Source organism: Polypterus senegalus, chromosome 12 (assembly GCF_016835505.1).
Source record: "Polypterus senegalus isolate Bchr_013 chromosome 12, ASM1683550v1, whole genome shotgun sequence".
Lineage (NCBI taxonomy): Eukaryota > Metazoa > Chordata > Cladistia > Polypteriformes > Polypteridae > Polypterus > Polypterus senegalus.
In genome coordinates, this window is record NC_053165.1 from 42,829,886 (window position 1) to 42,851,708 (window position 21,823).

Below are 21,823 nucleotides of genomic sequence, written 5' to 3' on the forward strand. Positions count from 1 at the left end.
TGTGGCTGTGTTTGTGTATGTCCTGCGGTGGGTTAGCACCCTGCCCGGGATTGGTTCCTGCCTTGTGCCCTGTGTTGGCTGGGATTGGCTCCAGCAGACCCCCGTGACCCTGTGTTCGGATTCAGCGGGTTGGAAAATGGATGGATGGATGGATGCTATTTTCATTTCATTCATTTTTTATTTGTTGCTATTTGCCAGTAATAAAGCTGAAGTGAATGAGTTATTCTCACCTGGGGGGCTGCTAGTGCCGTGCTGCGTGATCTGCATGTTGCGCTACGCGTTGATCATTTAAAAGCCTGTACAGCAACTGTTGCTGCTAGTGCCGTGCTGCGTGATCTGCATGTTGCGCTGCGCGTCAATCATTTAAAAGCCTGTACAGCAACTGTCCTTTTATCTTTGTCTCATGGGACATTAAAGTGCCTCAGAGAATTTGTTTGTAAGTAGGGCGTGTCGTGCATGTAGTCTCGCGGGACTTCAAAGTGTCTTCCGAGAAGATCATGTCTTGTCTCCCTCCCAAGATTTTTTTTTTATAATAGAGAGAAACAGATAAATATTCAGTGAGAGAGAAAGAGATGGAGGCTGTCAAAGTTAGCGCAATAAATATATCTCTTGGGAAGTTTATTTATTTGTGTTTTACAAATTAAAGAATATTTTGCAGATCTTTTGAAACCAAAAATCTGATGCAGACACAGCAAGAGATGTTCTTACAATGTACACATTTCTTCCGGTATTGAAGGGCATGGCAGTAACCAATCAAGAAGTAACCTATTTCAGTTTTTTCACCTACCAGCAATAATACTATGTCCTTTTTTTGTGACAAATTTCCAAAGCATAGCCTGTTTATTTTCTTCATGAAAATATCATTTTGGCCATGTGGGTCAACTAAGCTGTAAAAAGCTCATAAGTTGCATTATATCAAGTGTGGCCTGTAGATGGCACTCTCAAGCTAACTCCAAAAACAATGGCAGTGGCAGCAAAATAAGTAAAAGGCCTTTATTACATAAAATGATAGCAAACAGAACAGTGCTGGGTAATGGAGACTACAGTTCAAATAATTAGGGAAAGTAAATCACTTTAAGCTACAGTGGGCCTAACTAAACATAGGTCCAATCCCTACCTGACATGCTGGGTGCCCACTGCATTTTCATGGCAAGCTTTTACATTAGGTCTCCTCCTGCTAATGTATTCCATATTCTTTCTCTGTTCTCTTCCTCCAGTCAGTCAAAGCACTGCCCACACCAAGTCTCCTGACTCCAAGCTCACTTGTCTTGTGACTGGAAGGTGATTTTAAGCCCCAGATAGAAATTACACCTGGGCAAGACCCATAAGAGTACTTCTGAGGACAGGAATGGCCTTGGGGAACACCTGTGGCTCTCCTGCTAGAACGGTAAGTAGAGGCTAAGTACTTCTCTGCCACCCTGAAACCCTAATCTTCTCTAGAGAGCCAACCCATTCCCCGGGGTACTTTCCCTCAATGGGGAATAGGGAGTCACCTACTGGGTGACCCGTCTTTTGAAGTGTACAACTGTCTCTTATGCATGTTTTTGGCACAGGAGTAACTCACTCTTGGGTACCATCCGTAACACACCATTTTGGTAGACTTACAAATGCACTTACCATAGGGCAGTGTTTCTCAAATAGTGGGGCGTGCGTTTGACCTCTGGGAACATGCTTTTTTATTTTTCTTTTAAATTTTTTTTGAATTTAGAATGCACTTTAAATCTTTTCTGTTACATTTAATAAAGCTATTCTTTGTTGTAAATTGGTCCATATTTCTTTCTTTTTTTATTCTCTTATACGTTAATAAGGATACAGTGTTATGCAGAGGTGTACTTATAACAATTTTATAGACAAATGATACTATTTATAGTCGCGGGGGGCGAGATGTTTTCTTCTTCCTAGGGGGGGGCATGACAGAAAATAATTGAGAAGCACTGCCATAGGGGTATATCCTAGCCCAACTCTTGTTCTGCAGTATGTCAGATTGCCAACACTGAGCCCTCTGCCACACACTACAAATGTGAAAATCCTGGTGGAGTTTAAGTAGAATTTTCCACAAGGCACAACAGTATGTCCATGAGAAGGTGGTGACAAATCTCCATTCATCAGTACTTGTACTGTTTGTGAACATATTGTTAAAGGGCAACCAAAATTTCAGCTGAAGTACAATGCAATAAGGAGATGATGGATAATGTCTAGCCTCTTTCCTACTCCTTCTATGCCCAAAACAGCAAGGCATTAAACATCTGAAAGGTGCAGTATAAATAAAACTTATTATTATGATTATTATTAATAATAATAATCATAATAATAATAATATCTGTGAAGAGTCTCTTTCAATCTAATTTCTGGATTCCTGGGTCAAACAGTAAGGAAATCTACAACTAAAGTAGAAACAAAAACCATGAAGAGGAAAATGAGCAGAGGCAGAGAAAGGCAGCATCAGACTGTGTGAAGTGTGAGGCACTCAACGGGCTTCCTGTCAGCTCTATTTAGCATCAGACAGAGAAAGAGCGAGAGAAAGAAGGAAGTTGCACTGAGACATAGAGGGGAAGGCCTGCTTTGGTTTACTTTTACATATTAGTCTCCCAGCACACAACCTTCACACAGCAAGACACCGAGAAAGGAAATCACAACAAAACCAGCAACAGCTCGTAGCCGGCAGTGGAGTCACAAGCAAGTTAAAGACTGCAGGTGGTGTGCTCTAGTAACAAAGGAAAGTGGTACCACTGTGTGGCTCTGGTACTTTCATTATTTCAGCCTGTATCTCAGGACATCAGGGCAATGGCTAGTTCTAAGCTGGCCCAGTAACATTTAGAAGAAATCTGGTGCTATATCTGGGATACTCCATCTGTCAGATGATTAATTGATTTTACGTGTACTTTAAAATTTTGTCTGGCGTTTCCCATGGCGACATAGTCATAGTAATCATGTGAGAAACTGGTATAGATAATTGCAGCCTAGTAAGATAAAGATGTGTTACATTTTAAAGTCAAATTAAGATCAAAATGCCCTTCTGATCCAAATAACATTGTAGATAAAACAAATTATTTTCTTTGGTTCATAAGATGATATAAATGTAGTTCTTTTCAGATGACAGTGTAAATGCTTTAAGGCACGGGTGTCGAACTCCGGTACTGGAGGGCCGCAGTGGCTGTAGGTTTTCATTCTAACCCTCTTCTTCATTACTGAGCCATTTTTGCTGCTAATTCACTTCTTTTGCCTTTGTTTTAATTAACGTGACTCAGGCCCCTTAGTTGTCTCTTTTTCCTTAATCAGCAGTCAAACAATAATGAGACACAAAATGAGTCGTCACATGACCGGCTCACCTGTGGCCATGATACAATATCTGAAAATAAAGAAAGGTGAACATCTCAGTCATGTTTCTCTGCTCAGGTCACCAAAACATTTTGACGGTGTTCTTAGAAAAAACAGAAAAATCAACAGTTTTGGAAATGTCTGCTGTGGCAGAATGAGAGCAGCAACAAGCCATGGAATTAAATAGCAAGTTTAATTAACAGCAAGAATTGACTTCTGATTAAGAGATTGGTTGCAGTTTGAAATCCCAGTTTAGCTGGTCATCTGTTGGCTCGTTTCACATCTCATTTCTGTTTGGCTGTAGTTGAATGAAGAAAGGGATCAATTCAGAGGACTAAATCCTTAAAAACAGGTCTAATTAAAATGAAGGGAAAAGGAGTTAATTAGCAGTAAAAACTGATCACTGATTAGGAACAAGGTTAGAATGAAAACCTGCAGCCACTGTGGCCCTCCAGGCCTGGAGTTTGACACCCCTGCTCTAATGGATCGTATTCCAAAGTGCCATGATATTTTCACGAGCTTCCCTGATTTACCTCATGGCAAACATGTATTAATCTGCACAGGAGCAGTGCAAGTGTTTGAGCTGTTGCACTCCATCTCCAGAGTCTCGGGTTTAAATCTCAGTCTGGGCAATGTATATGTGCTGTCTGCCCATTCTCCCTATGTCTGTTCTAAGCTGTGAGGAGCATTTATTTACTTGTAAATATGTGTATTTAACTCATATACCAAACTAGCTGCACATTCTTTTTATTTCTTCATGTTTTTTTTTTTCCTCCAGGTATACAAATTGTATTTCCATGCCCCAAAGATGTGCATAATAGATCAAAAGGAGGTCCTAAATTGGCCCTGTGTGGAACTGTACATGACTGGGCCCTACAATGGCTCCCAGTCCAGGGTTGGTTCCTACCTTGCAACCAGTGCTGCTAGGCCATGCACCAGCTCCTGCAACCCTAAACTGGGTAAATGGGTTTGAATACAGCTTGCTGGATAATCAGCCTATAGTAACAGTGTCTGAAATCATTTTCACTAGCACATAACTATCCAATTTGCAAAAATAAAAAAAAACTTCACTGAGTATCAACTGAAGTTCCTAATATTTTAAAATTTTTTTTTTTGTTACTCACTCTCCAATATCTGTCATAGCAGATAGGTCCCATATTCTTTAGTCTGCATATTTATCTGTCTCCTTTTTTAGCTGGTGTTTCCTGTGAGCCTGTATCAAATGGGTCAAAGGCTTGAACAGACTTTCGAGCTACACAAAAAATATAAAACGTTCTTTTAACTCTATTGGCTGAGGGGTTACTTTTTACACTTTGGTGGCAGGACAGGACTGATGTTTTGGTAATGGAGAATCTCACAGTTGGAAGGGGTCCAACTTGGTGATGAAACAACACTTTTACAAAATGTACCCAGTGTCAGATACACATATATGCACACTCCCAGAAAGTTTGAGTAGCCTAGTAGTACTTTTTAAATAATGAAACTTTAAGTTGTTGGATTCACATCTTCCTCTTTATGGGAGCTTATGTCTATGTGCAAGACAATCTGAATAATATTTTACATGTGTGAGCAGGTCAAGCTTAGTTTTTCCTACCTAATCAGTAGTAAAGACCTTCAGTAAATGAGCAACAGTGTGTGTGCAAAGTCATACCTTTATATACAACTTTTCTGATCTAAATCTGTTTGATTTAGATCAAAGAAGCAAGCAACTTCCAATTAGCATTCTAATTTATAACTGTGATATGCTTCTCTACTTATGAATTGCAAAATGTTTTGTATGTGTCACCTAATATCCCATTAAAAAACTTGAAGTCAAAGCCATGGCCCGCACTTAACAAATGGGCGTAGATGGCAGGGTAAGAAAACAGTTGGTTTTAAATCTGGATGAAATGTTCCAAGGACACATTTATCCCATTCACTTTACTTCTTTGTCCTCTTCTAATGAAAAGTGACCACCACTACTATACCAAACGTGACTGGCCACTTAGATGAGAGGTCTTTTGTGTCAATGCAGACAGGGTTACTGATGGAGGACACACAACATCAAATCTCCATAACTGGCAAAGTTAAAAAAAAACATTTTTTTTGCAAGGTTCGGAAAGACGGAGGTAAAATGCTGCACAAAATGCAAACAGACAGGAATAAATGGGAATTACAAAGCCTCAGCTAATCTCTAAGAGAAATGTGTCATACATAGAAAGTGAATAAAAAAACACCAGCTCGCATGTGCTGCCCAGTACAGCAGGTAATGAAAGTAAAATACGAAACTCATGCCTTGACCAAGATAAATCTCCTTTTCAGGTAAACAGGATGCTCTATAAAGCACTATTGTATTGAATATTACTGGAAGCCTGTCACACACATTCCAGCATACTGAAGCTTAGTGAAATTCTTTAAAGTCTGGTTTTCTTTAAATATACAGTTAAAAAGATACCTATAATTAACTTTAGGACAACTTAAATTTCATTAAAAAAATGTATTTTAAAAGACTGAAAAAATTTTAAATGAATTTTGAGATATATCAAAATCACAATTCATCTTACCATATGAGCAAACTGCTGGTTAATAAATATTACCACATGAAATACATATTGTTATACATTTAGCCGACACTTTTGCAGCACACTGGGAGTGCTGTCACTTTCACTTCCTCGTAAGCTCACGTCCAGTCTCTCTGCTCCTTAAGGGGTATCCGCACGCTGTCCCTTGGTTTATTCATGGCAGGTGAAATAAGAGTAGTAAGAATGAGATTAGGGCTATTTTTAAAAACGGATGAGTTCATTTCTTAAAAAGACTGGGTAATTTATGAAAGCACGATTCCACTTCAAGTATGGCAAGCTTTGATTCCACTTAGTAATTCGATCTAGCGAAGGCTAAACGCTTTTGAGCGATGGACTGGAAGGATAAAACGCACGGGATGTATGAACTGTGTCACAGTCCGATCGGTCACGACGAATGTCAGCAGACAGCCGAGTCGGCATCAGTACCCTCAAATGACATCGCATCCCCCGCCGAAAAGAAAAGGAGCCGAACCGGGCAGTCCTATCCCATTTTAACCACCAAGCCGGTTTCGCTCATACCTGTACGAAGGAGATGGCCACGGCTTGGCTGAACACCACATCCAGTTTAGAATAGCAAGGCAGCTCGCGTACACTTCTGCTTCTCCTCGGATTTTTCCACACACACACATTGAACACACCTTTATGATGTCATAGTAATTCCACCAAATCTGACATAATCCGCATAGTTATCTATAGGTGACACCGCCGAACTCACAACAAGAGCAAAGGCAACTCCCTTCAAGATTAAGCAAGGTGACTCCTGACAGCCAAGCCCTTCTGCTAGCACGCAGGAGTAGGTGACTGGGCGGTCGGTGGTGCGGATTTTCCTCCCTGCCTGTCGCTGTCAAATCTAAACAGGTGCTGCAGTCCCTATTAGGAACGGGTGGGGTCGGCTGCGTAGCACGACTGTGCGTCAGGAGTCTCTCGAGATGGATTTGTATGTATATTCCGTTTGTCTATGTATACCCGCGTACCGTTCTAGGGCCCTTGTAATATTCAGTCGTTTCGTTAAAGTTTGAGTGTATGTCTGAAAATCGAATGCTTACCTTGCACCTTTCCCGCGACGATTTAAGAGTTGTGAACAGTTCAAAATCAGAAATGTGGCAGTGCAATATGTTCCATTTGTACGGTAGGTAGCATATCCATCCACAGTACCGCATCTGGACCTTGACTAACACAACATTCCAAAACCCGCTTAATTCATACTGGCAAGCTGTTTGTCAATATTAACCTATAAACTCTATAACATTGACATTCATGCACGGAATGAAGCGAATCTGAAACCGACAAGATTTCATCAGTCAAGTCATTCTATGAAACCGCTTTATCCATTACAGTGTCACGAGTGAAGGAACTTCCTTCGCTTCCACGGGATTAACGTAACAGGAGCGGAAAAGTCCCAAAGGTTCAATTTGGAGGTAAAACTCATGCTAACGGAATGTATTGGAACTGTAAGATAAACTTAAAGCGCAGAACAAGAGAAAGTATACGCTGTCACAGTGATGACACCCCAGTCGGTATTCAACTTTAGCAACGCCACTCAGCGGCGTAAACTCGTAAAGAACACCGGGATTCGATTCTGTTTAGCAAATGAATGGATGAAAGGTAAATGGAGGAATAAACAAAAAATACCAGACCATCACTGAACGCTCGTAATCACCCTAGCTGGTCAATATAAATGGGTGCAAGTGACCAGTGTAAAGTCTTCCAGGGACTTGGCAGTGTGGATACGATGATGACCGAGGAGCCAGACAGCGGCGCGCGGCCACACTGCAAGCTTTGCACATACTGTACTGTAAATTGATCGCGGCTTAGTCGTAGAGTGACTGCCATCTGCTGGTTATAACATGCAGACGGTACGCTGCAAGAAAAAGATGCACACAAATCACTCGAATTAGCAACTGTCTTTATAATTTTGAGTTAAATCGGAAATCACACACCACCGCCATTTGCTTTCTATTTTCAAAGGACACCTACGTTATGTACTCATCTTCTACTGCTGTTCTCATATGCCAGATTATTATAGGATTAATTAAGTAATGATGTCAGGTGCTATACAAATGTTTGAAATCAACTCATTTTAATATTCAGGCAAGGTCAATTGTCAAGCAGAACTGATGACATTGATATTACATTCGGAAACGGACATCCGGAGCTTTTGCTCCATCAGCGCCGCATGGCCGACTCGTTTTTCTTGAAATTTTCTCTTACACAAGCTGCTCTGCAAACGTCTTTTCCCTGCTGCATGTTATTAGCCAGAAAACGGAAGACACGCAGGTTAGGTGCATTGGCGATTCTAAATTGTCCGTTGTGTAAGTAGATGTGTGTGGGTGTGTGCGTGCCCTGCGGTAGGCTGGCGCCGTGCACGGAGTTTGTTTCCTGCCTTGCGCACTGTGTTGGCTGGGATTGGCCCCAGCGGACGCCCGTGACCCTGTCGATAGGATATAGCGGGTTGGATAATGGATGGATGGATTGATTTTTAAATAGTTTTATCTTTTTCACGAATAGTGCACTCTAGCAGAAATCCTCATGGCATACTCAAGAGAAACGAAGACGACATTATTGAATCATCGGCTTAACGAATATTACCGTTTTGTGCAAATCAGACAAAAATACGTTATTATTACATGCTCAGTCTTCATTTCCACTTTTTCGAGGTCTTATGCAATTTAGGTATCCAGCTAGTGAACATCTTTGAAGAATGTACATTATGTGACTGTACAGAAAGCAGATGATTGTGTAGCTGGTTCAATGCAGACTTACAGTTAGGCAAATAGAAAGGAAGACATTGACTCTGAATAGTACAATGGCCTAGCAGTAGGTTTCCAAAAATCAACCTAGAGGTTTAAATTCAGTTGTTTTAAATTGGACACATTATTTGACAACATGTTTTCACTCATCTGGCAAAAATCAAGGCCTATGAACAAAAGCGTTATGAAAATGGAGAGAGACTATGTGACAACAACATAAAAGACATCTCGGCTGTAAACTAAAGCAGGAATGCCCAGATTGTGTGATGAAGAGGAGCTACTTGCTGTGCTAGCCAGGACATGACTTTTAAAGGTCTAATATTATGTTACATGTTGTACTATGATAGTAAGCAGGATTTAAAAAAAATGAAAACATGCAGAATTTATCGATGTCTGATTTCAAGAATTTGTGTAAATATTACCCATTTACAGTGGATTCAGAAAGCATCCATACCTCTTCACTGTCTGCCAAGTTTGTGTTGCAGATTTAATTTAAAATGCATAAATTTGCCATTTATCAACACTCAACAAACCCATAACAATAAAGTGAGTACTTTTTTTTTTTCAGAAAGGTCTACAAATTTATTAAAAATCAGAAACTGAAATCTTTCATTCATAGAAGTATTCAGACCTTTAATTCATTACTTTACAGAAGTCCCTTTGAAAGCAGTTACAGTTTTGAGTCTTCTTGAGTAAGTCTCTACTGGCTTTGCACACCTGGATTTGGGAGGTTTATCCCAGTCGTCCAGTCAGATCCTCTCACGTTCTGCTAGAGTAGATGGCATGTGTCTGTAACCTGCCATCTTCAGGCCTCTCTGTGTTAATGTGGCCCAAATCATGTCTTTGGCTTGATCACTAAAGTACAGTCGGAGACTTGTCCCAAAGTCACTCCAGCATTGTCTTGACTGTATGCTTCAGGTTCACTGTTGTGCTGATAGGTGAACCATCACCCCAGTCTGAAGTCACATACTCTGCGGCAGATCTTCTTCAAGGACCTCTCTGTATTTGGTCACACTCATCTTTTTCTCAATTCTGACCAGTCCCCCTGTTCTTGATGCAGAGGAGCACCTGCATGATGTGATGCTGCCACAACCATGCTTCATCATGGGGATGGTTATTAGGCAGGTGATGAGCAGTGCCTGGTATTTGCCAGACAGTGTTTGGAGTTTTTCCCAATGAAATCAATTTTTGTCTTATAAGAGCAGAGAATCTTTATACTGTCATATACCTTTTACTCAAGAATTACTTTAATTTAGACAGTCTAACAAAAACACCTGACTGATGGTGTGCTGCTGGGGACTTCTGAAGCTCTGTTAGTGTGGCCATTGGATTCTTTGTCTCCTCCCCGACCAAGGCCCTTCTTACTTGACTAAACAGTTGGCCAACTCTAGGAAGAGTTCTGGTGGTTTCCAGTCTTCTTCCATTTCACAGTTACTATGACCACTGTGCCCCTGGAAACACTCAAATCTTTAAGAATGATTTTATCCCCCCTGTCCTGATCAATGCCTCACCACAATTTAACAGCAGAGGTCTACAAAGAGCTCCCTGGACTTCCGTGGCTTGTTTTTTGTCGTCATGTGCAGTGTCATTGGTGGAACATTATACTGTATACTGTACAAAGGTCTGTGTGTCTTTCTAAATGATGTCCAATCAATTCAGTTTGTCACAGGTGGACTCCAATCAAGTTCTAGACACATTTCATTTTGTCATTATGGGTAACTGAGTGTAGACTGATGGGCACATTTATCCAATTAGAATTAAATCTACAACACAATAAAGTTTGCAGAAAGTGAAGAGGTCTGAATACTTTCTAAATCTGCCGTACATCCACGTGTATACTTTGGCAGCACATTGCCTGTCCTTAATGTAAATATGGGTAGATTTACATGTTCTCCAATTTTCCTGTGGGATTTTTATGGTTTCCTGCCATATTCCAAACATGGGCACATTATGGTCAGATAGCAGCAGGACCAGTGTGCTTGCGTGTGCATTAGTGTGTAATATGATGGACTAGCACCCCTGCTCTGGTGAGTTCAAGCCTTGTTCTCAATGCTGTAAGGATGTGTTTTGAGACCTACAACCCTGTATTGGTGAAATCAGATTGAAAAAGTGGATGGGTGGATACATATTCATACTTGCACATCCACATACACAAGTAGAATTTGATTGCATATTAAAATAATTGTATATCTTCATCATTCACTACTATAACTTAAAAAGGATTTGACATAAGAAAAAATCCCAAATAGAGGACTAGTTCTTGAATTGTTGCCCTAACAGGCTCCGGCCCTTAGCGATCCTGAAGTGAACTAAGCGGGTTTGAGATTATTATGTTGCTATGTTTAGATATTGATATAACAGATATATCATATGAATCACATTACAGTTAGTTTAGTGCCAACTAATAATAGCAAAAATGGAATTTACTTCATGTTCTCTAATTGTGAATGATTTGTTCAAACTATGCAAGTTAAATAACAGTAAATCCCTCTACTTAAAAAATGAGTCCTCTGCCAAGCTTTTTGTAAAATGATTTGAATTCAGTGTTGAGTCTAGCCAGCAGTATCAGTCCAGTCCTCTGTGTTTCATGCTTTTATAGCTGGCGCATATACAGTAAGCACCTTCCAGAGGTCTACTTTAGTTTGCTTCTGTGCACCATTTACATGTTTTACTTTCTTTTAATGCCAGCTATCTACTTTTTAGAAAAGTTGTTAAGCAGTTAGTAGACTGAAAGATGCTTGATTATGTACAGTAAGCATATTGACATCCCTTATTTAAATATGACTGATGATTGTTATTTTTAGTTTTTCACAAAGTAGTACAGTATAAGCAAATAAGTAAATGATTATGGGTGGCATGGCAAAGAGGTGAACACTCCTTCCTCATTATACAGAATCTTGGGTTCAAATGCTGCTGCCAGATTTTGTTCACATGAAAAACTTTGTGTTACTTGCAGGCGTCTCGTTTTCATTCCGTTACATTCAAGTTATATTAAGAAATGCCTCATCTGGATAAGCCGAAACATTTACATGTTTCTGTACTTAGTATATAAAAATTGTTTGCCTAAATTATCCATCCATTCATTTTGTGAATCTGCCTTAACTATTAGATTAGTGGACAAATGAAGTTTATAGCAGCACTGAAGCAAGCAGGCACTGGTCACATGTAGTTTTTAATTTAACCACATCTACTTAACCTAATTTATGATCAACCATAAAGACCTGTAGAGTATGGGGAATAAGTGCAATTCAGCATGCTGTCATACTGCTTCCTTCATGTGTCTGTTTTGTGAACTGAACTGTTATTACCATGTATAATGCTATGGTGATAGTATATTCTGTGGTCCATTTTATTTTACTATCATTATATTTATGACTGCAATGCCAAGACAAATTCCTAGTATCTATCTGCATGTCAGTAAGGTTTCATTCATTTATTTAATAACCCACTTTAAGCTGGATCTCAGTTCATTGCTCTATTTTAATCACACTTTCTCATACAGTTTTGAGTCACCAAATAACCTACAATGAGCATCACTGGCATACGGCAATAGCTTAAAAGGACACATATGAATGTGGAAATGCCACACGTACAGTGACCAAGCAATAACTAAATCCAGGCACTTCAAGAAGGGGGCTCTAGCACCACATTCACACTAATCACTACACCGCCACGCCTCCCTAAAATAGTCCATATTATCTGCTGTTAATTAAAAAAATCTCCCACAGTCCAAAGACATGCAGGTTAGGCGCATTGGCGATCCTAAATTGTCCCTAGTGTGTGCGTGTGTGTGTGTGCCCTGCGGTGGGCTGGCACCCTGCCTGGGATTTGATAGATAGATAGATACTTTATTAATCCCAAGGGGAAATTCACATACTCCAGCAGCAGCATACTGATAAAAAACAATATTAAATTAAAGAGTGATATAAATGCAGGTATAACTGAGAATAACTTTGTATAATGTTAATGTTTACCCCCCGGGGTGGAATTGAAGAGTCGCATAGTGTGGGGTCTCCTCAGTCTGTCAGTGGAGCAGGACGGTGACAGTCGTCTGTCGCTGAAGCTGCTCCTCTGTCTGGAGATGATCCTGTTCAGTGGATGCAGTGGATTCTCCATGATTGACAGGAGCCTGCTCAGCGCCCGTCGCTCTGCCACGGATGTCAAACTGTCCAGCTCCGTGCCTACAATAGAGCCTGCCTTCCTCACCAGTTTGTCCAGGCGTGAGGGGTCCCTCTTCATTATGCTGCCTCCCCAGCACACCACTGTGTAGAAGAGGGCGCTCGCCATAACCGTCTGATAGCACATCTGCAGCATCTTATTGCAGATGTTGAAAGATGCCAGTCTTCTAAGGAAGTATAGTCGGCTCTGTCCTCTCTTGCACAGAGCATCAGTATTTGTTCCTGCCTTACGCCCTGTGTTGGCTGGGATTGGCTCTAGCAGATCCCCGTGACCCTATGTTAGGATATAGCGGGTTGGACAATGACTAATTAAAAAAACAGGATCTTATATGCAGTATCAACTGAAATAATGTCATACACAGTATATTTCAATTTAGGCATGGCCATTAAAGAATGTTGCCAGGACTCCAAAACGCATTTCTCTTCAGCTACTGTATGGACCAAAAACCCTCACCTTGTCTATAAAATGTGTGGAAAATCTCAATGTAATATATTCCTAAGCCCTGATGTGTGCATCACATGCAGTCCCACAAACCTTGGCATAGGAGTGTTGAATTTAACAGCCCCTGTTGTTTAATATTCAGGAAGAAGACTGACTAAAGAATCGGATGTCCAATGTTTTGCAGAGGAAATGGACATTACAATGTGATCATTATTAAATATGGAATGAATTCATATTGTTTGTTTGCCCTTCTCGACCTGTGGATATTTTAGGTTTTATTACTACTTTTTTATTTTTACAGTTTATCATTCCCTTGCAGACACTGACTTAAACCATTTGGAGGGACCAGACATAACTCCCCTGCCATTTACACATAATTACACAGTTTCTATCCATTGGAACAAATCATTTCTGACATAATAGCCGATGTGACTGCAGACACTAATCCATATATTTTTCACATGCACTCTAGACACAAGAGTCCATACTGGGTTTTCTTGGCGGCTGGAGCATTGGTCCATATCTTTAAAATCTAACATTGAGATCATTTATGATTCCTTAGTTTGCACTGAGCAGGTGCTGTCTTACTGGCAGTGTCTGACATGCAATGTGAGTTCCATCAAACAAGTCAAAATGCTCATAAACAATCACTATGAAATTGGCTTTGTATGAAAAAGCTGAGAGGGCTATTACATATTCTAGTACAAACAGTGCTTCAGGTCTCAAACCGCAAGACGATTTATAGTGCATTCATAAAGTATTCAGACCCCTTCACTTTTTCACATTTCGCAATGTGTCATCCATAAGCTAAACTATTTTAAATTCATTTTTTCTCTTATCAAGAAATAACTCATTAAGCCAGAATGACAAGGCAAAAACCGGATTTTAAGAATTTTTGCAAATGTATTAAAAATAATAAATTAAATATCACATTGACAAATGTATTCAGACTCTTTGCTATGACAGTAAAAATTTGGCTCAGGAGCATCCCATTCTGTTGCTCATCGTTGAGATGTTTTTACACCTTGTTTGCAGTCCATCTTTGGTCAGTTTATTTGACTGGACATGATTAGGAATGCCACACCCGTCTACAGAAGATCTTACAGCTGATATGGTGTATCAGAGCAAAAACCAGGCCACGAGGTTGCCTGCAGAGCTTAGAGGCAGGATTGTGTCGTGGCACGGATCTCAGCAGTGAATGTTCCCAAGAGCACCCCATAATTCTTAAGTGAAAGAGGTCTGGAACAACTAAAGGTCTTTCTGGACCACCAAGTCAAATTGCACAATCGTGGGAAAAGGGCCTTGGTGGGAGAGGTGACCTAGAACCTGACAGTCACTCTGATTGAGCTCCAGAGAAGCTGTGTGGTGATGGGAGCAACATCCAGAAAGACAACCATCACTACAACATTTCACCGATCCTGGCATTATAACAGAGTGGCCAGACATAAGCATCTCCTCAAAGACACATGCAAGACCCCTTTAAGGTTTTGCAAAAAGGAACCTAAAGAACTTTCAGACTGTAAGAAACTAGATACTCTGGTCTAATGAAACCAAGATTAGCATGATGCCTAGAGGAAACCAGACACTACTCATCATACAGTATGTACAAAACCATTCCAACGGTGAAGCATGCTGTTGGCAGCATTATGGCGTGGGGTTGTGGGTGACTAGACAGAACTGATGGGAAGCTAAATGGACCAAAGTACAGAGATATCCTTAATGAAGATCTGTTCCAAAGTGCTCTTCACCTCACACTGGGTCAAAGATTTACCCCTCAACAGGACAATGACCCTAAGCACAAAACAAAGGCAATACAGGAGTGGCTTAGGGACAACTCTGGGAATATCCTTGAGCTGTCCAACCAGGACTTGAACCCAAATGAACTTCTGCAGAGACCTGCAAATAGCTGTCCACTGACAGTTTGAATCCAGCTTGCCATCCTGAGAGGATTTGCAGAGAACAATAGCAAAAGAAATTGCATATTCAGGGGTGCAAACCTTGTCACATCAGACCCAAGAAGACTCCAGGCTGCTTCACAGAAATACTGAGTATAGGTTTTCAATATTTATGTCAATATGATATTTCAGGTTTTCATTTTCAATACGTTCGCAAAAATATCTACAATCAAGTTTTTGCGATGTCATTCTGGGGTATTGAGTGTTGCTTGATGAGGGGAAAAATGAATATAAATGATTTTATCACAAGGCTGCAACATATCAAAAATACGAAAAAAATGAAGGGGTCTGAATACTTTGTGAATGCACTGCATCTATCCATTTATCCATCTGTTGTTATCAGAACTTCCTAATCCAATACTAAGTTGATGGGACAGGTTGGAGATTATGATGGCAACATCAGGTGCAATCGCCTGGATGTGACGCCAGTCCAGTACAGAGCAGAGCATACTTATTTATACACGCATACTTGCATAAACGGGGACAGTTTTGAAATCAGAAATGCACCTAAAGTCGATGTCACATTATGTGATTTTTTTCTCATGGTGCAGGTCAGATTTGCCAGTGGCAGTCACTGATCTCATTGCTGCACCATGTCATATTACACAACTGAAAATCACTGGGCTTGCCTACTTTACCGGCTGGGTTATGGCTTCCAGCACAGCCGTGCACACCCGTTTTTTTTTAAAAGCCAATAGCGTGCTGCCTGACAGAGCCGACAATGTAAAACCGCTGCGTGAGGGGTTAACAGGTGCTGTGAATTCACCAGCAATCTCTGCACTGTTTTTTCTTTTTTCCATATCATCATGGTACTTTAAATCCAAGACATCACATGGACGAGCCTCTCTTGTTTGTGAGGTTCAAAATCGCCATGCTGCCTGACAAGTTGAGCCACAGTCTCAGACCTTTTATCTTTTTTCCATTGCTTTAATATGTAAAATACGAAATATGAGAAAGATGAGCCTCTCTTCTTTTTATGAAGTTCAAAATCCGCTACATTCTATGCAAAGATATTCCGGATGAGCACTCACTGGTTTGTCAGCTCTGCTGTGCATGCAGAGCCCATCCCTCCGACTACAGAGAAAGTCAAAAATATTTCATTTTATTGTAGGCAGTTGCAGACTACTTGGTCTCAGTCGTTGGGTATGTCGTATTAGGCAATTGACTTCACAGGAACGAACCAAACTGCCTGCAACAGGCTAAAATTATGGAAATGATGGCTATGACTGAAAATTGCTAGAAAAGTCACCTAAGGTGACATAGGCTTAACATGCACATCATTGCATGTTGGAGGAAAACTGCAATACCTGGAGAAAAAACAATTCACTAAAGGAGAAAACATGCAAACTGCATACAGGCAGTGACCAAGTGGGAATTGAAACCTGGTCTCATGGTGAAGGGAGGAAACAGCAGGAACCACTGAGCCACTGAGTGCTATAAAACAATACATTAAACATATCTAAAGTTCTTAATATAATTATATACGGATACATAAAAGAAAGATGGCTTTAGAGGTAACTGTGATCAATCTGACAATCCAGATAGTGGTGTATAAGTACATGGGCTGGCCATAGAGAATCCCAGTGGTCTGGCTGTGATGGCAGCCACCCCACATTGGACGGCAGGCTCAAATAAAAGGCTCACATATGCTGGACTCCAGTCCTCGCATTGCTCAACAGGGCTTTGCAGACACTTTGAAATCCTTGCTGGCAGAAGGTTATCAAGGTGACCATTTACTGTAATCGATGCAAAGAGCAGCGCAAGACTGAAAAAGGCATGTGAAACAAACAGAGAGGAAGGCCGGTGAGAAAGGAGAGCTCAGTGACTCAATGTGTTCTCTTTTTAGCTGTTGAAATGCCACAACAGAGACTATCAGGACAGAATTGGTGCACTGAGCAGAAACTCTCACACCACAAGGTGAATTTAAAATTAAGCACAACAAAAATGTCTTACTAGCCAAACTACAGCAATATAAACAAACAAAAAAAAAACAAAAAACAGCAAAACGAATAAGTGCCAGAATAGAAAGAAACTTGACACAGACTTCAAATGAGAATGATGGCAAAGTGTCTGCAGCTGAAATGCATTCTGTATGTTAGTGCCACTCATGCCTCTTCTAATAGTATAAGAAATGGCACCCCATGCCGGCAGCTTCAGAGTCATAGGCGAATACGGACTAAAGAAGGGGGCTCAACAACTATCCTGTGATGTTCCAGTGTATCAGTGTTGAAGACATGATGCCACCAGTCCAGGCATGCCAGTTAAGAAGTCCAAAATTCATTTGTAGGAGGTAATTTTAGGTCCAAAATCTAGGGGTTTGGAAATCAGTTTTAAGTGATCAAAAGTGTTAAATGCCGAGTTATAGTGTATAAACAGTACTCTGGCATAGCTGGTATTATTCAGATGTCTCAGGAGAGTATGAAGTTAAAAACATAACTGGAGGTAATAAAACTTTAGGTGGTCTACACTATCTGGAATATTATGTATTATATGTCCTACCATGACACTCTCAAAAAACATTTTATTACAATTGGAATGAATGCTCCGGTAAGCCAGGTTTAAAGTTTATTATATACAAAATACAGTAGCTGGTACAGTTTCTTAACTATTGGTTTCTCACACTTGCTGTTCATCTGAATGCACTGAGAAGATGAGTGTAGCACAAAAGACAAAGGTAGATACTGAATGGCATATTTTACATTAAAAGTTTGTTGATCAGAAAAAGTGCATACAATAAGTCAGGACAACATTGCATTTTTCAAGGAGTAAAACATTAGCCATAAAGCGAGCATTCAAATCACACAGGAAATTGGTCAGCTCAGTAAAAAAAGGATCAAGGTCACTAAACCAGTGAAAATATTTTTGCGAAACAAGTGTTCTATTCAAACATCTTTATCAAAGGCATGGTACAAGTATGGCAAGCCTTTGCCTGTAACAATTTTATCTGGAATGTGTTTATGCTTTTATAGTATGCTAGTGTTTGAATGTCAATGTGAATAAACAAAGCAATATGTGTTAGTGTTATACATATAGTATGTGTTCTATCACTTGACTTTAGACGATTTGTGCGGCCCATTAGCCAAAACGTTTGTCCACCCTGGTCTATAATATATCATTTCACTGGATTCACTGCAAATTGGACAGTTAAAAGAAAGAAAGCAAAGAAGCGGGTGATGGAGTGGTACATTGTCAATGTGTGGTAGCTGAAGACCTTTTCTCGGAACGTGAGAGTGCTAAGCTCCTATCTCCACATGACAGGATGGATCTTCCTGCAAATAAGCAGAGTGCTAAAAAAATGAGACAGTCCATATACATCAAAAAGGAAGTTTTCACCTATAAACTGTCCAATGAAATAAAATGGCCCCCAAATGTGTTTTGCAATGACAATCCCGGGTTAGTACAGGAGACCCTGTATGCAGATTCATAAAAATATGGAGAATCAATCTTACTTGCAATGAGCACACCATTCAAGTATGGGGACCACCTATACTTACTAAAAAGAACCCATTTGATTTTCAACTCCAAAGCAGCACAAAGAAGTCAATATGGAGCACTTTTATAAAAAGTGATGTGTAGAACTTACTGAAGTCACATACAGCATGCCCTGATGACAGATAAGGACTGAGCTTCATTCAGGTAACATGGAGCGACCAGGATAAGCTACAGCGAGCAGCTCTTGAGACAGCATAGCTTTGTGCACATCTTTTGTTGTGCTTGATGCCACAATTAGACACTTCCTGCTCTTTTTGTTGTTTAACCACATAATTTGTGTAATTAAAGGTATTGAGACTGTTAGTTGTAACACATCTTTAGAAGTAGTAACCTCACTGCTACCAGTTGCTCCTAGTGATTTTTCATGTCACCTACAAATTAATCAGAAGGAGATCAGGACATTGCAACCATGTGTTACAATTTATTTTGAAAGTAAAAATCAGTTAAATACGGCAAGTGACTCAAGCTCACTGCAATATAATTAATCCATTTATAGCCACACTGAGGTGTTATGACTCAGACAGGCTGGGAAACAAAAACTAAACCAAGAGATGATGTGACATTGGCTTCATTTACAGCACTTTTTCTGATATTCTAGCCCTTGTTGAACACCAATTTTATTATTATTCCTTCCTACATAAGCAGCAAGAAAGACAGATATATCTTATCCTTGAATGGTACCGAGGTGGAAATTTGTATATGGATCTTATATCTGATGCAATTACTGCCATCAGATTGAAACCAGGGTGCTGGCCTCAAACTGTCCTCAGATTTTTGCTGCTAAAAAGGACTTTTTCCACATTACTCTCTAAACAATAAAGCCGATTAACATTGTCAACTAAAGCAAACTACAACACAACAAAACTGAGGATAAGGCAGCAATGGATGCTGATGTGATACTTTATGTAAATGATAGAGAAATAACATTTTAGTCAAAGAACTATCTGCTAGCATGGCAGAGGAGAACTGAAAGATATCTCTGATACACTCTCTCACTTCCAGTTTATCTTTTTTGTCTTCACAGATTGTTACATTGTACCAATGGCATAGACATGAAATGTTTGTGGCATTGGTGAAGAAAGATAAAAGAACCAGGAGATAAACAGGAGTTAAAAGAGAAAGACAAAGGTTAATGCCAAAAAGTCAAAGATGTCTTGGGCCAAAGCCAAAAATGAAATACTAAACTCAAAATCAAAATAACTGAAACTGAGTTGTACCCAAAAAACCTTTTACCCAGGTAATTTGTTTTTTCAGATTGTATCCGGCAGCTTGGACAATCTAGAAATCTCAGTAAGCTAATCTATAAATCCAATGATCATGACCTCTTGTGTTGTGTAACCCCGGACTTCACTCCATAGCAGCACTGTAGAAACTGCTAAGCAATAAGGCACAAAATACTAAAGCCTCTAGAATTAAAAATGGCACATGGAAAGACATAAACATATCTTACCACACCAGAATTGGGTTATGTAACAAAAAAAACAAGCCTAATAGGATTTGGAAAATCAAAAATCATGCAGAACAAAATTTGCAAAAAATTGTAAATCAATGTTAATCACAGCAGAAATCACACATATAAGCTTTCATCCACTTCTGTATGCTGCCAGTCATGTCATCTTCTGGCCTTTCATAGAAGGAAAGTAACAATTTTCACATATGAACAAAAACAGTTGTCATGATAATGGAAGCAAGTCATGGGCATCATACCAGCTGCCAACAAAAGTCACCGGCCATTCACATGTGCCAACACCTGCCAACGGTCCTTTGGAAATGCACAAGTTATTGACCTGGAGAGGACAAAGAGGCCAATGAGTGACAGGGCCAGTCCACCTTCTTGGGTATCATGTCACTCAACCAATAAGCTCCATTTGCCGCTTCACTCTGAGTCCCTGGCAGATATCACTGGGAAACATATAATACTGAGGGTGACTCAAGTAGAGGCTTGGGCATAAACACATGAAAGATACAAAAGGACATGAACACTGAGAAAATGGCTGTGGAGTCGGAGTCGGAGACAATTTTGGGTACCTGGAGTCGGGGTTGGAGGCGGCAAAAATGTACTGACTCCGACTCCTAATAAATTTAAATTGTAATGAAAAAAAAATACAGCAAGTTCAAATGTCCCATTTCACAAACAATAGTATTAATTAAGTACTAATCTGATGTAAGAATAAAGCCCAATACATAGTTGTGTTACTACTAGTGTGAAGTTCATCTGAGCTATTGTACAACCTGACATTCACATACGTATTGTAATCTGGATTATGGTACATTACAAAAAGTGTTTTCATTTTATTTCAGGTATAATGTGTTTAAAAAGTTAATTTGAGTGTAAACAAGTGTAATGATGTAGGTGTGTGCTATGGCCTGATGTGTGCTCAGGGATTCTTGTCTTTTGTTTAAACTGGCCAATACGGCAGAGAGTCAGATTCGTAGCCAGTAGTTCTGTGGTTAAATGACGTGTATGTTGCCTTCCTTTAATTAGCATATTAAATACAGAGGAGTTGGGGAGTCGGAGTTAGAGGTACCAGAAACTAAGGAGTTGAAGTCGAAGGATTTATCTACCGACTCCACTGCCCTGAAAAGAACTTGGCAGTTTGTTAGTGCTGTGTTTCATTCTTCTGAACAGTGGTTTTGCTATATAAAGTGTGACATGAGAGCAAAAGAGGCAAGGCAGTATACAAACAAACTTAACGCTTCTCTTACCAAGTAATGAGTAAATGTCACGGCAAGTGCAATCTTGACCAGATTAGAAGCACAAGCATGAGAGCTGAAGCGACATAACAGGCCTAGTGATCAGTGCTAGGTGAGTTAAGACCCTATACAGAAAGGGTTTGGAAATCCAATCAGATAGACCCTCTAAATTATAAAATGTTGTTCTCTAAAGCTTATTAACATTGTAATTTCTAATTACTTAGACTGTTGTCTGTATGTTTTTTTTAGACATTACCTTGGATAAAGGTTTCTGCCAAATAAGTAATAACAACATCCTCATCATCATCATCAATATGCGTAGAAAATAGTAATCATTGAGTTTCAGATGCGTTTGGAGTATTAACCAGTACCAGGAATTAGGTTAGGACACAGTGAAAGAAATACCAAATTCATCTCCTTTCGTGTAACTTCA

At 39.9% G+C, this 21,823-nt stretch overlaps 1 protein-coding gene across 5 annotated transcripts in view; it reads right to left on the bottom strand.

Moving 5' to 3' along the window:
- The window catches only part of fgd (faciogenital dysplasia), a 110,431-nt gene that overhangs the window by 54,946 nt on the left and 33,662 nt on the right, over nucleotides 1–21,823 (bottom strand). Inside the window, exon 1 of one of the 5 annotated variants that reach the window (XM_039770978.1) lies at nucleotides 6,399–6,614. The exons of the other annotated variants lie outside the window; for them this stretch is intronic. The gene's annotated coding sequence lies outside the window, so the exon portion shown is untranslated. Of the gene's footprint in view, nucleotides 1–6,398; nucleotides 6,615–21,823 lie in introns of those variants that run through there. 5 annotated transcript variants of the gene reach the window in all.